This window comes from Myxine glutinosa, chromosome 3, assembly GCF_964187855.1.
Source record: "Myxine glutinosa chromosome 3, kmMyxGlut1.1, whole genome shotgun sequence".
Lineage (NCBI taxonomy): Eukaryota > Metazoa > Chordata > Myxini > Myxiniformes > Myxinidae > Myxine > Myxine glutinosa.
Window position 1 is genome coordinate 140893714 of NC_136263.1, and position 19820 is coordinate 140913533.

Consider the following 19820-nt stretch of genomic DNA (forward strand, 5'->3'; position numbering starts at 1 on the left):
GAGTTTTACTTTTGTTTGTTAAAAGAGTTTTTGCCTGCAAAGAAAGTATTCACTATGTTCAAACTTTCTTTCTTGAGGGGTGGAAGTGTTACGGATTCGTCACTTCCGTTGTTGTGGTTTTCATCCACTGTAAACATTTTTGATTACATGTACTATTATTGTTGTCGTTTAAGGGAAATAGAGATTACTATTTTCAAAAGGTAAAAAAGTTAATGTTTTAAATGAAACCGGAACCGGACGATGACGAAGAGGAAGAGGAGGGAGGAAGGCGGAGCGAGTGAGTCGGACAAGAAGCCGAGCTGCTTCAAGGTCCTGAGCGAACATTGGCGAACGAGAGTCACGAGTGGACTTTGCGTTTCCCGGGAAAGGGATTCCTGCTACAGAGTTGTTATCGCTGTGACAGATAAACCTGCGTGACAGGTTTTGCGGTTGATTCCGACGAGAATCATCGGAGTGCCATTACGCCACGAGAACGGGCCGTCGGCCATTTTTACCTCGCGCAGGATTTGCGCTTCGCTCAAGGTTTTCCAACTCGCTTCATCCATTTTCGCCACATTCAGACGTTGATCTGGTGTATGTATGAAACGTGGCTTTTGAGTGGGAAATCTGCGGTTCGCCGATTGGGAGCCGTGGAACGTCCATACCCGAAGGTATGATTTCGCAGTCGCCTGGAGGGCACCTTTACGCATCTTTGACTGTGACTGTCATCCGAACAGGATTCTGGTCTCGATTAGACATCATTCTGACGTTCACTGGAGCAGATCGACTTTGGCTTAATGCCGGAATAGAGACATTGGGAATGTTCTTCTTTTCGCTCACTTGGAGCACAGTGAGTTATATTGTACGAACCTGATGGTACCATCATAGGAAATATATATTGGTTGTACAATTGATTACTATTGTTGTTGTACTGTTATTCTTGTGTGATCTTAATACAATACTTGTTTGTTGGTAACAATTGGTGTGGTTTCACCATTGATCTTTGACATACAGAATAACACATCTTTCTGCCGTGACTCCTCTCGGGGCTCGGAGGTACACCGTGACCGGGGTTCGGAGAGGAGCACGTAACACAAGTGTGATGAGGAGGAGATGCAGGAAATTAAGACGCAACTGGAAAAAGTTACCAGGAGCGTTCTGACTTCCAAGCCTTACGGTAGACAATAATCCTGAAAAGCCAAAAGGCAGGAAGGCTAGCTGTTAGTCGAGAGCAGAAGTTGCAACAGTATAATGAGCATGGCTCAGTGGACGTCTGGATTCATGATATGCAGAGGTTGCGAGCAGAAGGCCTCAGTGGCATTGACGGTGTGGACAATTCAGCATTCCATTTGCAATGGCCAGCCAAAACTGAAATAAGGTGCCAGGATTGTGTCGCCGAAGGAGACGTTTTGGGGTATTGCACAGGGTCTTCAAGGAGCATCTTTCAGGGGCAGCAAGAACGACTTTGTAAAAACTTTGCATCCTCTTCGCATTGTATATTTCCAAACTGGTTAACTGAAAACCAATCACTATGCAGACAACACGCTGCTGAAAAAGTGCAATGGCCTATATTATGAGACTGCTGAATGAAGACTTGAATGCTCTTAGTTTGATTCATGTTGTTCTGTTATGACTGCATTATAAACTTCAGTTGCTTTTTTTATCTAGTAAATCATCTGCAATTCAGCCTTGTGGCTGTGATGTTTTGATAATAAAACCACGAAACAAATCAAGATTGGGGCTAAGGATGGGGGTAGCACAAGATGGTGGTGCGCCGGCTGATTGAAAGCCTGAAGGGAATAATAGGATAGCACAGTCTCTTGAAGGTGGTTCCACATACGAGAGAAATGAAGAATAAAATAACTGATGTGAAGTAGGGTAGATGAATCTCGAAGCGAACCTTCGTTAAGCGGGAGATACCTGTATTCCAATGGGCTTTTGACAAAGGCCTTATACATTGTGTGTAGTTATGATTGATCTAAGCAGCATATGGAATGACATGGACTGCCCAGTCTTTGGCTAGCTTTGAAGGCCAATTTTGCTTTTTGGGCAGCCCAGGTGAGGTCATGGCTGATGGTGAGGCCTAGAAGTTCAAGAGACTGAACCTCTTTCAGTGGCTGACCATGGATATCGATATATGGATTAGTTTGATGCTCATTCCAAAGCGACATGTTGAGACTGAGATTTTCCATGATTGAAGGACATGTTACATTTATCATACCAGTAAATTATCATTTCCGGATCAGCAGAGAGTGATGCAGCTGCTGACTGCCTATCAGTGCGATAGGGGTACCACATGACATAATTCGGAAATCATCTGATAAAGGAGGAAAATGTTTTCCAGAGCATCAAAGAGGCCATTAATGTAGGTGAGCAGCAATACTGGACCCAAACCACAGCCTCTTGGCACTCCAGCCTCCATTAGGAGAGGAGAGGGTTCCATATTGATGGTAAAGAGTTCACTGTGTGACTGGAGGAAGTCAGAAATGCAAGAGTGAAGGCGGCCATGGATGCCATATTCACAGAACATGGCAAACAAAGCAGGATGCCAGTTTGTTGAATGTCCGAGATAGGTACAGGAAAACGGGCTTGTTTTCCCGACACAAACTAAAAGGTGAAATCTGTCGTTATGGCCAAAGGATGGCCTACATCAAGCACTATGCAAATAGTAGCTTAGTCGTTACCCTCCTGTACAGAAATCAGTGAGTAAAGTGAAGCACAATGCTGAGGAACTAGTAACAATAATAATAATAATAATTTTAAAATCCCTTTTTAAAGCCATTTTCCCTGCTAGAGCGGGGGTTAGCCTTGGATAACGAATTTTCCCTGCTAGAGCGGGGGTTAGCCTTGGTTAACCAATTTTCCCTGCTAGAGCAGGGGTTAGCCTTGGTTAACCAATTTTCCCTGCTAGAGCGGGAGTTAGCCTTGGTTAACCAATTTTCCCTGCTAGAGTGGGGGTTAGCCTTGGTTAACCAATTTTCCCTGCTAGAGCGGGGGTTAGCAGGTTAGCCTGCTAGAGCGGGGGTTAGCCTTGCGGGTCCCATGACAATCTTCATGGTTCCCTTTTTGAGGCAATGTTTTTATGGCCGGATGCCCTTCCTGACGCCAACCCTTGAGTCGCCTCTTATGACACGCAGGGATACAGTGTACCTATTGTAAACCGGGACACACACCGGCAAGTAACAATAATAATGAATAAAATAATAGGCAAATTTTATTTTGCGACTATTTAATCGTTTCAAACAATGGTACCTGAAGCAATGCAAAATGATTTTTTTACCTGCCACCATTTGTTTATTTCATCACACTCAAATATGATGTTATTTTAATTCTCTGTGTGGCAGCTCAAGGGCTGACAAGATGGCTTAGGCCTTAGAGGTATGCACATTATCGTCTGAGCTGTCTGTTTGTCCTGGGTTCGAAACCAGCCATAAACTGTCATCCTGGTGTCTCGCAGGTAAAGGTGTCCCTCAGATGGACGTCAAACAGGGCGTCGCGTCTGCTACCATTCGTTGGTGGACCTTAAGGATCCCACGGCGTCCTTCAGAAAGAGTAGTTGAGTTATTGCCGGCACCCTGAACAAATTACAAATTCCTGTCCGGATTAACTGCTGTGAAGGCAATGGTAAACAACCTACAATAACCTGTGCAAAGACTACTTTGACAGCACCCCCAACATCACCCATCCGACACATACAGGTAGTCAACAAAAAAAATTTGAAAAACCTGTGTAAATATTGAAACAACGGCTTCCACATAGGTGTGGCCCATGTGTTATTTAAGCAATTAACATCCCAGCATGCTTCGGGTCATGTATAAAAGTTCTGCACAGGCCTTGTTGCCTATAATTATGGCTAACATGGTTGCAAGAGGAGGCCTCAGTGACTTCGAAAGAAGGGTGATTGTTGGGGCTCGTTTGGCAGGAGCTTCAGTGACAAAGACAGCTCAACTTGCTGATGTTCCACGAGCAACGGGTGATGGTTAACGAGCGACGGTCTCTAAGGTGATGTTGGCATGGAACTCCGAGGGAAAGAGCCCATCAGCAAAGGGCAACAGTGCGCAGAAGTCCATACTCCAAGATCATGATATCCGTGCATTAATTCAAAGTGCAAGGGAAAGCAGGCGAGCAACTTCAGATCAATTGACTGCTGTAAATGTCCAACTTGGGTATGAGCAGCCAGTTTCATCAAGAAAAGGTCCACCGAGAACAACACAGAGCGGGATACCATAATTGGGTTGCTGTGCACAAATCACTCATCTCACCTGACATTGCATGACTGTGAGTCCAGTGTTACAAAGAGCACACACCGGCAATGGACTACCGAGCAGTGGAAAAACGTGATATGGTCAGATGAATCATCCTCCACCATGTTCCCGACAAACGGAAGAATGCACGTGTGGCGCCAACCTAAAGAACTCAGCAACCCTGAGTGCTTGGTTCCGACAGGAAGGATTCTGGTGGTTCTGTAAATTTGTGGGGCGCATTTTCCTGGCATGGTTTGGGTGTAGTCATTCCCTTATACCCCATGACCCTGAGATATTTAGACCCTGTTTGTACCCTTTGGCCTTCTATAGACTCATTATATCCTGTAGACATGTAACTATTGTTGAAACATACCCTTTGGACATTTTAGACCACTTTAGACAATTGTAAACCCTTTGGATCTTTTAAGACCCTTTCGACCTTCGATCCCTTGACCATTTAGACCCCCTTAAGACGATTTAGACCCCCTTAAGACCATTTAGACCCCTTAGACTCCTGAAGACATTTACACTCTTAAGACCGTTTAGACCCCTTGACCCTGAGACCTTTAGACCCAAACGATTTATTGGACGGAGGCATAAAAATACCCGTTTAGATCTTTAGACCCCATAAGAGCATTATAGACCCTTTGGACCACTTAGACCCTTTAGAGTTTAGACCATTACACCCCTTGGACAACTTAGCCGTGTATATACGTTAGCCTCCTTTAGACACACACCACACAAACATCTATAGAGTCTTCTTGAAATATCCAGACTATACCTTTTTCAGCAAGTAATGTGGAATCTCCAGCGACCTGGAGAGTGGGTGCTCTGCTAGGTTGAACAGAAATTGCATATTGGGTCACTGAATTGGTTCACCAATCAAAACCTAATAACCATATTGTTTTTGAGGTCAAGAGCTCAAAGGTCAAGGTCACATATAAACATCAATTTTCATCCGATTGACTTAAAATTTGAACAGGATTTGCATATTGGGTCACAGACTTTATCCCTCAGATCGGCAGTCTGCAGCCTCCACACTCTCTGCAGACCTGGACAAAATCACAGACTGGGCAAACAAATGGAACATGTCTTTCAATCCTGATAAATCTCACACTCTTACGATGTCTCTCCGAAAAGACCGACTGGACAACCCTCCCATCCACTTTCTGAATAATCCTCTCCAAGAAGTTCTGTCACTCAAGCTTTTGGGTCTCACTATCTGCCATGATCTTTCCTGGGAAAACCACATTTCAAATCTGGCCTCCAAAGCCAGTCGCCGACTGGGCATCCTCCGTCGTGCGAAGTCCTTCCTTGGCACACCCGAGCTCCTCACCACATACAAGGCTTTCATCCGCAGCTCTATGGAATACTGCTCTCCCCTCTGGTCTGGTGCTCCTGCCTCACACCTAGCTCGTCTTCACGCCGTTGAAACCAAAGCGTTCAGAATCATTGGAATCTCCTGCGATGAAGCTAACTCCAAGGGCCTCTCACTCACTCACCGCAGGCAGGTACGTGGACTTTCTGTCTTCTACCGACTCCTCTCCGGCCTTGCTCCCCCAGCTCTCTCTGTGCTCTGTCCCCCAAATATTCCTACAGGTTGCACAAGATCTGCCTGCAACCCTCTGATGGTTAAACTGCCGAAATCTCGGCTCTCTGCTCACCTTCACTCTTTCATTCCTCTTTTCTCCCGCCTCTGGAACAAACTCCCTCACTCCCTTCAATCCCACTCCTCCCTCCAGGTCTTTAAAACAGCTGTTCACCACCATCTCTTATCTTCCCCCATCCAAAACCTTGATCTTTTCTACCCCCGCTAATTCACCCCAGATCCACCTTGTTTGAAATTCCAACTTCTTTCCTGGAAGTCCGAACAGTGTCCACGTGTTTTTTTTTTTTACCTCTCCCACCCCCCCCCCCCCTTTCCATGCCTCCTCCCCTCCCCCAAGCCCTCTCCCTCCCACAGATCTCCCGATGTCCCTGCTCTCCATCTTGTTCTCCCACTCCCTTTATCTTATGTTTCATGTGTAAGTTTGTCTTTTTTGTGATCAATGGTAGCTCTTGCATGAGCCTCGACCTTGTATACAAAAAAGGCATGATAATGCTAACTTAATATGGCTATACACCTCAACACGCAACCCATTGACGGCAATGGCGGGGAAAACCCGCTCGGGAAAGAAAACTCCCTTGGGGAGGGGGACAAATGAATGCGCTGCAACCTTCATTATGTAACCCTTCGTCATCCTGTCAAGTTTGGTTGAGATTGGATAAATAAGGACGGAATGTATTGGCGTCAAAAATTCATCAGACAGACACTAAATGGCGTATTTTAGTATGATGATGATTGTGGGAGATTCCAGTAATGCTGAGCATTATCGATTCCCCCAAATCAAAAGAGAAGATATGTGATGTTGGGGCCACAGCCCTACAGAGAGTAGTACTCCAATGAGCTATTGACAAGGCCTTTACACATTGTGAGTAGTTATGATTTTTCAAGGATGGATATTGGATATGGAACGACATGGGCTGCCCAGTCTTTGGCTAGCTTTGAAAGGCAGTTTTGCTATTTGGGCAGCCCAGGTGAGGTCATGGCTGATGGTGAGGCTGAGAAGTTCAAGAGATTCAACCTCTTTCAGTGGCTGACCATGGATATCGATAGATGGATAAGTTTGATGCTCATTCCAGAGCGACATGTTGAGACTGTGGGGACATGTTCCATTTTTTTCCATGATTGAAGGACATGTTCCATTCACCAGACCAGCATGTAGTCATTTCCACACCTGTGCAGAGTGATGCAGCAGCTGACTGCCTATCAGTGAGATAGGGTTACTGGACGATGCAATGCGGAATCATCTGAAAAAGGAGGAAAATGCTTTCCAGAGCATCAGATAGGCCATTAATGTAGGTGAGCAGCAATACTAGACCCAAACCACAGCCTCTTGGTACTCCAGCCTCCATTAGGAGAGGAGAGGGTTCCATATTGATGGGAAAGAGTTCACTGTGTGACTGGAGGAAGTTATAAGTGAAGGCGGTCTTGCATGCCATATTGAGAGAACTTGGCATACAAAGCAGGAGCCTGCACTATGGAAAACACCCGTCGAGCTTGTCTTTTTGGTGCAAACAAAAATGTGAAATCTGACGTTATGGCCACAGGATGGCCTACATCAAGCACTACGCAGGTTTGTCGTTACCCTCCTCTGCAGAAATCGGTGATTAACGCGAAGGGAAATGCTGAGGAACTTGTTCTCCTCGCCCATTTTTGTTCCACAGGAGGAATGTGGGGAATGCATTTGTACCCAATCAGACGGAACTGCTTAACTATACAGTATAGCTCGCTGAAGTGCACGATTCATCCAAATGTGATGCGTGCAGTGAAATATAACCAAATCAAACCCTTCCAAAACAGGAAAGAAAATTCTTTTTTGTTCTTGGTGTTCTTTCTGAAGTCTTCCTTGTTAGAAATGGCTCCCATCTAGCTTCCTTTCACCACCCCTCCCATGGCCATCTTGTGAGGAGAGGAGGAACGATGAAATACAATTGACTTGTCATTTCATCATCTATTGTACATCATTATAGTCACAGGCAGATTAGGGGCGGGTTAATGCCTCCACGAAGCGAACTTTCCCATCCGCACATGCAGTGGAAGTGTGTGTTTGTGTGTGTCTGTCTGTGTGTGTCTCTGTCAATGTGTCTGTCTGTGTGTGTCTGTCTGTCTGTGTGTCTGTGTGTGTATGTGTGTGTGTGTGTGTGTGTCTGTGTCTGTGTCTGTGTGTGTGTCTAGACCATAGTTTTTTTTACCATTTGAGCTTTTGTCATCAAGTTTTCAGCAAACCTTTATTATGAGACTATGAAGAAGTCTAATTAATAAATTTTGCCTTTTTTTTTGGTAGTTGTTTTTTGTCAAGTTCACTTTAAGTACAAAGCGGACGTGGACGGGCTTTGCATTTTGAGATATTTTCTAGTTTACAATAAACATGAAAATTATATGAACCCGTGACACCTAACGTGAGGAGTGACAAAGCAAAACAGTACCAAACGGTGCTGATTTCCGTCATGCAGTCACAGAAGATATCCCGGTATTTGTCTTTTGACATGACTGGCTCACTGGCTGCATCCTTTGTCAAACGTGACAGTGAGCTACAGCACATGACATGAGAGAGCGGACAGGACTGATGTACCTATCTGTAGGAAAGTTAAAATGGACTTTCGGAAGTTTTTTTTGTGTAAGCGACTGTTGAACCGCCGGCAGATGATTCAGAGGCCCAGAGGATTTTACAATTGTCCCAGGTCGGGCCTAGCCACCACCACCTACCTCGGCTCGTATCATCATCGCAAGTACAGCAAAACTATCTCGAATCTTTGGATTCCGTCAGTACGGGTTCTCTCAGCACACGTACAACTGAAGATGACGTGAGAAGCATAAATGTTCCTCCGACAGATATCGAGGAAAAAAAGCAATGGGAAAAATTTGGAGAGAAGAAAAATTTTGAAATTTTTTGAATTTGAAAAATTTGATTGAAAATTTGAAATTTTGAAAAAAAAAATTTTCTACAATTTCTACAATCTACAATTTCTACAATTTCTACAATCTACAATCTACAATTTCTACAATTTCTGCAATCATCCTAAAAAAAAAAAAAATGAAAAAAAAAATTTTTTGAAAAAAAAAAAAAGCAAAGAAAAAAAATAATAAAAAAACCAACGCCCACATCTGACCGATCCTACAAAAACAATGTTTGGGAAAAGCAGTCGCTCTTTCTCATTTTTGGACGACAACAAATTCCCTTGAGTTGAAAGATCTGTTCAACAAGATGTTGTGTTCTGCCTTCATTCTTGCCTTCACTTCCACTCACAAACAAGCTAAGCTGAGGATTCAATTATTATCAACTAGAACGCACTTGGTAGAGAGCACACTCCGCCACGCTCAACAGTTTACGGTTTGTATCCCACTGATAGGTCAGATCTGGATTCGGACCTGAACCAAAATCGAAATGATTTCTGTTTGTCACTCAACCAACCTGCCCACCAAGTTTGGTATAAATCCATCCCCAACTTTTTGAAATATCATGCTATTTATCGGTTTTAGCCCTTTCACTCAATGGTGACAAATGACGTTAAAAATTCTCTGATCCAGATGCGGATTCGAATGTGCAACAAAATTGAATCACTTCGTCCTTGTCGCACACCCAACCTTTCCAGCAAATTTCCTCCAAATCCGTCCACAACTTTTTGAGATATCCTGTTCACAAACAAATTACAAACAAACAAAAAAGATGTCGTGCAGAACATGATGCTTCCAAATTCCATGCCCTTCCCCCCTTCCCCCGCCAGAAAAAAGTTTCCATGGAGACATCAAATTGCCAATTTCGTTAACATTAAAATTGACGATCCTAATCATAGCTCGGGTCAATCGGATGAAATCTGATTGTTTTTCGGATGAATATTGATGACTTTAGAAGTTTAACCTTGAGTTGACCTTTGACCTCAAAAATAGTTAGTTTCCCAATTCTCTGACTCAATGTGCAAATGCTGTTCAACTTTCAAGTCAATACCTCCACGACTTTGTAAAGTTTCATGACGATGGATTTATAATTGTGACCTGTAGGCGATTGATAAGCAAACACGGAAACAAACAGAGAGACAGAATAACAAAGTCGACCGACCAATATACTTGAAAAATCTTCGATTTTACAAGTTACAGACAGACAAACAGACAGAGGTCAAAACATAACCTCCACCCACCAATGATGGCGGAGGTAAAAAAAAAATAAAAAAAAATAAAGGTTTGCAGAATTGGAAGAAAATCTTTGAAAGATTGTTTAAACATGGTGTTTCCGAGGTTAATTTGGAATATATGGAAAGTGGAAACCCTTCAAACATATTGAAAAACGGGATCAGTAGCAATGAACCTTTCAGGAAAGTCATCAAAGTACGTTTGAAAGAAACAGAGATTACTCTGCCAAGGTTTGTGACATTGTCGTTTTTTTTTTGTTTTTTTGTTTTTTGTATACAAGATCGAGGCTCGTGAAAGAGCGAACATTAATCACACAGAAAGACAAACAGACAAACCGACACATAAAACAAATAACATCGGGAGCGGTAGACAAGATGGGGAGAGAGGGGGAAGGACACAAACACAACATTTGAGAGCAGGGACCGAGAGACATGGAGACATCGAGAGATCTGTGGGAGGGAGAGGGCTTTGGGGGGGAGGCATGGGAAAGGGGGATGGGAGAGGTATAAAACATATGGACACTGCCAGCTGAAGGCCATTAACTCTGAACAGTAAAATTACTAAAACCATGGGGGCTATGATATTTGATGTATTTTTATTCTTGTTCCCTTCAGGCCTTCAAGCAGCCTGAGCACCACCATCCCCCTTCATCATGCAGCATCACCTGCAATCTTTATTTGGTTGGTGGTTTTATTATCAAAACATCGCAGCCACAAGGCTGAATTGTGAATGATTTACAAGGTACAAAAACAACTGAAGCTAATAATACTGTAATGGTTGTGACTCGGGGAGGATTTTATGCACACCCTGAGACAATAAAACCACACAAGCGTGGAAGTAGAGAAGTTATGTCATAGTATTCGCCTTAGAAATTAAGTAAGTCATATTCATGCAAAATATATGCATTGGGAGTGTAAGCAGCTTAGGGGCCTGTTCCTTTCTCGCCCTTACCCCACCCACCCCTACCTTCTATCTCTCTGTCTTTCTATATCTTTAGTTTTACACCGTTCACTTCTGTACAATAACTACTCGCAAACCCATTCACTCGATTACACAACAAGCACAGTCACAACCATGATCAAAGGGCAATAGAGAAGGAGACAGAAAGTGCTGGAGTCTTCTCACAAGTTTCATCGTGCACCGCCCCCTTACTGTCAGGAAATATAAGGCCCAGGCTCTTTCTTCTCTCTCTTCTCTCTCCTCTTCTCTCTTCTCTCTTCTCTCTCTCTCTCTCTCTCTCTCCCTCTCTCTCTGTCGCCACCTATCGGCTGTCGGTGCGTTGGGTGTAGCGTCATGGTGGCTGTGAGCAACTGCTCGGTGTTTTGGTGAGTCCGTTGTGAGTCTTTCCCCCCTCTCCTGCCCTCCCCTGCCCCCCCCCCCTGCCACTCCTTTTCCATCCTGTGTGCTTCGGCATTGTGTTTTCATCCGTTCTGCACCCTTGTCTTCGAGAGAGAGAGGATTGAGAGCGAGCCCATTTTGGGTGCGGCCTACTGGCTTTGACGACGCTTTGTAAGCCTTTTTGTGCTTATAATGCACGTTTATTATTTACTTTAGTTCGATTATTTAGGTTTGATACCTTCTTGTCCGGTTCGGACAAGGGGGGGGGGGGGGGGATTTCGCTGGTATGGCGAATACACGCTCTCGTTACGAGGCGTTCGAAAATTTAACGCGTAAGCATGCATTCGCATGTGTTCCGCCTGAAGGAGCTCCTACTGAGGACATTATCCTTGCCTTGGGATCCATCATAGGAGACGGTAATGTTCGTGCGGCATCACGAATGAACCAGAAATTTGTTGTCTCCGTGTCAGAAGAAAAACTCGTTCATGACATCGTTAGTACCGGTTTAACCATAAAAGGGGGTCATTATATTACGGTATCCCCTATGGATACGCCAGCTACCAAGATAACAATATCCAACGTTCCACCGTTTATGCCAGGCGAGAAACTCCTATCCGTTCTGTCTCGTTATGGTAAAATTGTTTCCCGAATCTCAATGATTCCGCTCGGGTGTCGCAGCGATCGTGTTAAACACGTAATGAGCTTTAGGAGGCAGGTGTACATGATTCTCCCGGATCGCGGAGCCGATACAGGTTTAAATATATCCTTTAAAGTATCGTTGGATGATCGGGAATACCACATGTATGCTTCCTCAGCCTCCTTAACTTGCTTTAATTGTGGAGAATTCGGACACGTTAAAAGATTCTGTCCTAGGGCCTCTTGTCCGAAGTGTGGTGAACCGGGACATAACGAAAGGGTTTGTAAAAAGGCCAATCCCTCCACCGCGCCTTCTGACACCCCGACCATGCTCGCTGACACCCGGACAGTATCTCCTGTTACCCCTACCGTACCTTCCGTCACCCGGACCGTATCTCCTGTCACCCCTACCGTACCTTCCGTCACCCGGACCGTACCCTCTGACACCCCGACCGCACCTTCGGACGCCCCGACCGTACCTTCTGACACCCCGACCGTACCTTCTGACACCCCGACCGTACTTTCTGACACCCCGACCGTACCCTCTGACCCCCCGACCGTACCCTCTGACACCCCGACCGTACCTTCTGACACCCCGACCGTACCTTCTGACACCCCGACCGTACCTTCTGACACCCCGACCGTACCTTCTGACACCCCGACCGTACCTTCTGACACCCCGACCGTACCTTCTGACACCCCGACTGAGTCGTCTGTCACACCGGTGCTTTCCGATTCCAATGTGATGACACCCACCGATGTGACTGACACAACTAGCATTGCCCCCTTTCCCGAACCCATGAACGAAGAATCCATAGTGTATGCTAAAAAGCGAAGAGCACCAGCGCCAAGCATTTTCGCTGGTGCTGCAAAGAAGGCGGTCATGGGCGGCACCATTTCCGGTGCACATGTGTCTGAGTGTCCCTCTGACATTCCCTCACTAACTGAGTACACGAATACCGTTGTCAATGACACCAGTGAGTCTCATTATGTAAATGAGCCGAAAAATAAAATTTGTACCTCTCACCTGGAAGTTTCCGAGTGCGAAACCTCCAGTGAAAGTATTACCATTTCCGAGCTGGGAAATGTTTTTCCGCTTGTCCCCCCTTTAAATACCGAGCAGACTAAGGATTCAATAAACGTTCCCACTGTACAAACGGGGCCGGTAAATCTGAGTTTGCTGGGATCTCAAACCCAAGCTCCGACCCCAGATACAAATATCCACCAAAGTGTTAACGAGTGCTCTCGGGAACACCTTTGGAAACTTGTGAAGGTGCCTCCAGACAAGACCGCGGGGGCAGCGGGTAATACCCCAGATCCTGACGACATGTTATCTGACGTGTCTGAGTCCGAAGATGACATTGAGGCAACCGCGCTGTCACAAGCGATGACAGGTCACTCGCAGGTATCCCCTCAACTCATTCTTACCTTCCTTAACGAAACGTATCGTCACCGCAACATTGTCATTAAAGACTATTTCCCTGACTTGGCTGCATTCATGTGCACCGCAAAGTCAATAATCAAAGGATTTTGACCTGACGAAATCTCAATTCCACAGGTTAAGAAAGTTTGTTACCCGAGCAGGTACGGAGTGTTCCCAAGCACAGGGCGATTTCATTACCACGGAATGAAAAACATTTCCTTTGCGACCTTAAACATGAATGGTGGGGGTGCAAGTCACCTCCGTCAGGCCCAAGTCAAAAACTTGTTTGACCGTAAAAAGGCAAATGTTCTTTTACTACAAGAGACCCACATCACACCTAACGTGGAACATGACTGGTGCCAAACTTTCAAAGGGCAATGCTATTTTAGCAATCTGTCAGCCTCATCTGCTGGGGTTGGGTTTTTTCTAAAGCCAGGTCTAGCTTTTGAGTCTTGTCATTTTCAGGAAGTCATAAAAGGCCGGCTTATTTCCCTTCAGCTTGCACATCAAAACTTCCGCTGTACCATTTTCAATGTGTACGCATCTAGTGAGAGCAGGGACCGAAAGGCCTTCTTCACCTCCATGGTAAACCACCTGAAATCAGTTGATCTCGACCAATGTGTGTGCATTGGTGGTGACTTTAATTGCACCTTTGACCCTTCGAAGGATAGAAACTCTGCAGAACCCCACCCCGAGTCCCATGCGGACCTATCCCGTTTCTTTAAGACGGCCGGTCTACTGGATGTTTGGCGATTGCATCACCCCAACATAGTCCAGTTTACCTGGTGTCGATGTGCCAATGGCCGGGTGTCTTCGGCAAGACTCGACCGCTGGTACATTAATGTACCCTTTAGGAACGTCGCGGCCACTTCAGGTTGTTTTCCGTCATTGTTTTCAGACCACCATTTGGTAACCTTAGATCTTTCTTTTCCTCGACCCACATGCAGAAATAGTTACTGGAAGTTTAACGTTAAACTTTTAGAAGATAGTTTATTTACAGACTCCTTTCGTGATTTCTGGGCTGAAATGAGTACTAAAAAATCTTCTTTCTCCTCAATTAGTCTCTGGTGGGATAACCTAAAGGCCCAAATTCGAGTATTTTGTCAACAATTTAATTCGCACTGTACCAATGTAAAACATATCACGATGGCTTGCTTGGAAGCAGACATCTTAAGGTTAGAGGGCAAGTTGGCCAATGAGAGCAACCCAGTGAACTATCGGTTGCTACTCGAGAAGAAGGCCCAATTAAGGGATTTGATCCATGAAAAAGCAGCGGGCACACTAGTTCGGCTAAGAATACAAAATATAAAGGTTTCAGATACCCCAACTAAGGCTTTCTTTCACCTAGAAACTGTAGAGAAACCAGCACGACTTATATCTTCGGTTTTGGACCCAGGGGGGAACATCCTAACAAATCCGAGTGATATAAGATTAAATGTAATCGATTTCTTTTCTGAACTTTTCAAGGCCAAAACAGTTTCTCACGAAATGATGAATGTTTTGACCTCTCATCTTCCTTCTGTGGCTGAGGCCCAACGTCTGGAACTGGATGCTCCAATTACCCTTCCAGAGCTAACCGGTGCACTCGCTGAGATGGAGTCGGGAAAAGCCCCTGGCATCGATGGCCTACCGGCCGAATTTCTTTCGGCATTCTGGGACATTTTGGGCCCAGAGCTGCTAAATGTTCTGGATGCATCTCTTTTATCCAGAGAATTACCGCTCAGTTTTAGAAGAGCAGTACTCTGCCTGCTACCCAAGACTGGCGATCTCCGACACCTGTCAAACTGGCGTCCGATCTCTTTGTTGTGCACGGATTACAAACTGTTTTCCAAGGTCCTCGCGAACCGGTTGAAGACAGTTATTGGGGACCTGGTGTCACCTGATCAAAGTTGCGGCATCCCTGGCAGATCCATCTATGACAACATATTCCTAGTCAGAGATTTGTTAACTGGTAAATGTGTCAAAGAGGATTTTGGATTGGTGTTTCTTGACCTTGCAAAGGCCTTTGATAGCATTGATCATGAGTTTTTGTGTCATGTGTTACAAGCTTGCGGGCTTGGCACTAATTTTAGAGCCTACATAGCTTTGTTATATGCAAACATCTCCAGCTTGATCAAAGGTAACAACGAATTTTGCCCACCCATAAAGGTTCAGAGAGGGGTAAGGCAAGGTTGTCCACTTTCAGGTCTATTATTTGCCCTCGCCTTGGAGCCCCTCTTAATCGCCCTCAGAAAGGATATCCCTGGACTTGTCCTTTCTCCAGGACACCCACCTTTGACCCTGTCAGCTTATGCCGACGACCTTTGTGTCATTATAAAAAGAAAATGCGACAGTGACGCCATGGCAAAGTGTTTGTTGGACTTCAACCTTGCCTCATCATTAAGGTGTAATTGGGGGAAAAGCAAGGCTCTGTGGATCCCCTTTCCAAAAAATGACTTACCTATGCCACCGTTATTACCACCACCTCCCCTTCCTGCAGAGCTAGTGTGGGCAAACGATGGCATCAAGTATTTGGGCGTCTTCCTCGGTCCTCCTCAGTATGCCCAGAACAATTGGGACAGGATCATTGACCAGGTAGATGGGCGTTTGAGCCGATGGAAAAGAGCTCTACCCCACCTTTCCTATAAGGGTCGCGCGCTAGTTGTCAACAACCTCGTCACTACCCTTTTGTGGCACCGGTTCATCTGCCTTCCACCACCGGAGGTTTTGCTCCAAGCTATCCAGAGGAAACTGGTGGATTTTTTTTGGGGAGGCTACCACTGGCTTCGACCCAGCGCCATATGTTGTCCCTCGGCCGAGGGTGGTCATGGCCTAGTCGATGTGAAATGCCGCCTGTTGGCCTTCCGTCTCCGCTCCATCCAACGCTTGCTTTTCTGCAGAACACCTACCAGGAAAGCCCTTAGCCTGCTCCATTCTTCAACGAGCTGGGAGGCTCGGATACGGACAGGAACTTTTCCTGACCAACCTTCAACACGTCGATACATCTCTGCTCCCAGTCTTTTATCAGAGCCTCTTGAATGCCTGGCAGGGCGTTTCGATAAGTTGCCAAACAGACTCGTATGGCACTAACATGTATGCACACGAGCCTTTATTTTTCAACCCACTTTTCCCCGATATCCCGAGGAGTCGCGACTTCTGCCAGCATTTTATAGTGGCCAACATCCTGAAAGTGTGTCATCTCCGGCACGACTCTGGACAGGGATGGAAGCCTGCGAACGAGCTGGCGGACCTAACAGGTGTTCGGTCCAGGAGGCAAATCGGGAACATACTAAGAGCGGTGATCCGAAGGGGCCACCAGCTAGGCCTACATTGGACGCAGGACGCAGAGGTTGAGCCCACAGTCCCAAAATTAGGTGTCGCTTTTACCCCAAACGAGCTGCCCCCCATGAGCGCAGGGTCATCCCCCTTCCATGTTATGAGCAGCAAGAGTATTTATAGGTCTTGTGTGAAACTTCTTCTTGGGGACCCACCTCTAGCTGGGGTTACCCGGTGGAAAGGACTCTTGCCTCCCAGTCCCCCCTCTGAGCCTTTATGGGATACAATGTATGCTGGACTTATTTCTAAAAGAACAGGTGACCTTCAGTGGCGTTTGGCCCACTGGATTGTTCCTTCCAATGCTGTCATTCGTTTTTTTTCCCCCATTTCCGGCTGTTGCCCCTTTTGTCCGGTGAGGGAAGATTTGTTTCATGCTTTCATTAATTGTGAAAGACTTTCTCCATTGTTTCATTGGTTAAATTTTATTTCCCATAGATTGCAGGTTACCTTTTCTTTGAAAGCTTACATCTTTGGCTTTCCTCCCAAAAAGGGAACCACATCTATTGTATTCGGGTTCCTAACCGCTACCGCTAAACTGGCCGTATACCTGTCGCAGAAGGCGAAGCTGGGTGGCAGACCCATGCAGGAATGCAGTATTATGGTGTTTTTTAGTTCGTTGGTGTCAGCAAGGCTCAAGCTTGAATTTGGCTGTGTCCAAACTGCAAACGACCTTGCAAATTTTGTTGCGACCTGGTGTGTTGGAGGGATTTGTGAGGTCCAAGATAACAAATTGTTAATTTCTGTATAATACAGTGCGGGTGTTTCTTATACACTGTTCCATGCTTCTCCTTGCCGGCGTTCCCCCCCCCCCCCCCCTGGTCTTGACCTACTCTTTCTTTCTTAAGTCTCTCCTCAGGGTTGCAGATGCGATTGTAAATTTGTACATATAAAATTATGCCTAGTTTCGAAATTATGCCTAGATTTTCTCCTCGTGTGTTTTTTTTGATATTTGCACCTTTTCTGTCGCTTGGTTTGCAGTGCACCGATTGTTTTTTCCTTCCGGGATTGCTGTGATTTTACTGATTTTCCTGGATGAATTGCTTTTGGTGGTACTCTTGTTTTATACTTTTATAATAAAAAGAGCTTAAAAGTCAAAGTCTCTCTCTCTCTCTCTCCCCACAGCCACCTCAGAACAGAAGTCAGAGAGTCTGTTCTCCCACAGAATTTCCGCACTCTCAGTTTAAGTCTGCAGAACAGAGTTTCATATCTTCTAACTTCGGTCTCTCTCTCTCTTTGGGCGCCATGTACTGTTTAGATTTTGATGATTTGTGTGTGATATGATTCAACGAATGTTTATATTGTCATGCGAATGCCCTCGGTTAATACCGTGGGCTTGTGGATGGCCAAATGAACTTTAATGGAGGTGTTTATTCAGTGACGGATTTGACTATGCCAGCACGGGAGGAAGAAGGAAGAGGAAGAAGCACAAAAGCTCTTTCATGTAGCGATCGCACCGGCAGCTCCGATCCTGTAGGGAATGAACTCAAACGAACATGGGGGTGAAATGTACAAAAATAATCTATTTATTTTACGGAACCCGATAACAATGGACGCGACGGAAGAAACTAAATCCTAAATTGGGACGTTCCCGCACAGATTTCAAATACAAGACAATGGGAGAAGATGATTAAAATAAATGTCTCGTCATGTTGTGGATGCATCTTATCTGTCTGCAGTGTGTGTCCATCAAGAATTCCCCCAGGCTCCGGTGTTCGGGACCCAAGCGTGCAGTCTGGGCACGGCTGCGGTTGGCGCAAAAATGGCTCGGGCCTTGGCGCGAACCGCACGGGCGTTGGCACGAACACCCCACTCTGCACGGTCTGTCCCGCGCTACACAGCACAGCACACCAGCACCAGGAGCACGACACGGGGGAGGATGATCATCAGCGCTGATCTCTTCACCGTCCTCCGAACGTCCACACAGCGGAACAGGTCCAACACGAAGGGACAGTCAAGGGAAGGCAAGAGGCAAAGGGAAGAGAAGCGAAGACCCAGCCAACGAAGAGACAGCCAAGAGAGAGAGCTGGAAAATGCGGGCCAGCGTGTCGTTTTTGTCACTTGCGGGGTGACGTCAGCCCTCCTTCTCCCCCAACCAGTGCCTCATTTCTTTGTCATCTTTTGCACCTTCTGACGTCACCGGTGTTCGTCCTCCAATCAGCGACCTGCTTCTAAGTAGTTGTTTTGCGCCTTCCGCACTGATTGGCCGAATGTTCACGCCTTCCGCATTGATTGGCTGAGGTGTCAATGGTCGGTGGCCAATCAGTGGCGCCACTCCTTTACCTTTCTTACCCTCCAATCACAGGGAAGCTTTTTGTCCCTTCCCCGACCAATTACACGTTCTCCTGGGTGTGGCTCCAGCCTGCCTGGCATGATGTTTGTCGCCCATGGTGGCATACTGTGTGGCTGCTGCCTGTTGGCTCTTCCAAAGTCATTGTGGTGGCAGGGGGAATTATTTAATGTGTGGTGCCCTAATGGGCCTATCTATGTGTCTATAGGATGTATTGCCATAAGGGACACTGGGTTGCTCACAGAGGGAACGACACACAAGGGAATTTTACCCATAATCCCTGTACTAATTAGCATGCCCTGCCCCCTCATGGCGGGGATACAGATACGCACTTATCCCAGCACACGGCCAAACACAGAACTTATTACAGGTGAGGTTCCCTATCACGACAGCCGGACACCTACCTATGCAGATCTACCTGGATCTAGATATTCCTCTACCCCTAATTCATAACAATATGAATCGTTTAAAATAAAAAAGCCTTCAATTTCTGAAATTTTGCCTTTTCATTTGGGCTTCCCAATTGAATCCCCACCCGTAGTGATCGGGTCGGAAATCAAGAGTTTATAATTGGGCCCGTAGGGCGGGTACCGTTGCCAGTACTTATAATCAAGTTTATAATCAAGAGTTTATTTTTGGTTCAGAAATCAAGTTTATAATCGGGTCGGAAATCAAAACTTGAAAATCGGGTCGGAAATGAAGAGTTTATAATCGTGTCAGAATTCGACCATTGAAAATCGAGTCCGAAATCGACAGTTTATAATTGCGTCGGAAGTCATCACTCATCAGTATATAATCGGGTCAGAAATCAAAAGTTTATAATCGTGTCGGAAAAATCGACAGTTGAAAATCGGGTTGGAAATTGAC

At 45.7% G+C, this 19820-nt stretch overlaps 1 long non-coding RNA gene across 1 annotated transcript in view; it reads left to right on the plus strand.

Annotated features, from left to right (window-relative positions):
- LOC144891362 (uncharacterized) overlaps nt 1-19446 on the plus strand; it is an 84280-nt gene extending 64834 nt beyond the window's left edge. The window contains exons 2-3 of the long non-coding RNA XR_013622882.1: nt 10569-10634; nt 17789-19446. This is a non-coding gene — a long non-coding RNA (uncharacterized LOC144891362). The remainder of the gene's footprint in view (nt 1-10568; nt 10635-17788) is intronic.
- Nucleotides 19447-19820: the final 374 nt, after the last annotated feature.